The sequence below is a fragment of the Cebus imitator genome, unplaced genomic scaffold, assembly GCF_001604975.1.
Source record: "Cebus imitator isolate Cc_AM_T3 unplaced genomic scaffold, Cebus_imitator-1.0 Scaffold449, whole genome shotgun sequence".
NCBI classification, from domain to species: domain Eukaryota; kingdom Metazoa; phylum Chordata; class Mammalia; order Primates; family Cebidae; genus Cebus; species Cebus imitator.
Genome location: NW_016107764.1, coordinates 1621816 through 1622382, shown reverse-complemented (window position 1 = coordinate 1622382; position 567 = coordinate 1621816). Strand labels below are relative to the sequence as shown.

The window sequence follows — 567 nt, the reverse complement described above, 5'->3', positions numbered from 1 at the left end:
CCTGAGGAGAGCTGAGCTCTTGGGGGGCGGTCTCCCTGGTCTCTGAGGTGAATGGAGTTCTGGGGCGTCTCCCCGGGACTCTGAGGTGTATTTAGTTCCCAAGGGAGTAGGGGCCCCTCCCCGGGAAGCGCGGCACACCCGGGGCGTTGTCAGGTGGCGCAGGCAGTGCGGAGGCGGCTCCAGGCTGGGCTGCCTCACTCGGCCGCCGGGCAGAATCCGGTAACGCGCCTGGGTCCGGACCCGCCTCAGAAACCGACCTGCTCCCTCGGAGCCTGCAGCGATCCCAGCCTCCCGCGCGGCCGCCCCGCCCCCACGCGCCCCGCCCCCTTTCTGGAACCCTCCGGGCTCCGCCCTCCCGCCGAACCCTCCCAGCCGCGTCCCGCCTCCTGGTCTCCTGGCCTCCAGCCGCCCGCCAGTGCCCAGACGTTGGCAGGGGCACTTTGGGGCTCCAGTTGAAAATATTTCCCACAGATATCTGCACACCCTGGCTCGGTCCACGCTCCCCTCAGGAAAGTCACGGGGAACGTTCTAGAAGCCCGCGGTCCTGGCTTCTGGAACGGGGCAGCG

The 567-nt window shown here is 69.3% G+C and overlaps 1 protein-coding gene across 1 annotated transcript in view; it reads right to left on the bottom strand.

The window, feature by feature from the left end:
* The window catches only part of GML (glycosylphosphatidylinositol anchored molecule like), a 15757-nt gene extending 15475 nt beyond the window's left edge, over positions 1-282 (bottom strand). The window contains exon 1 of the mRNA XM_037732435.1: positions 258-282. The gene's annotated coding sequence lies outside the window, so the exon portion shown is untranslated. The remainder of the gene's footprint in view (positions 1-257) is intronic.
* Positions 283-567: the final 285 nt, after the last annotated feature.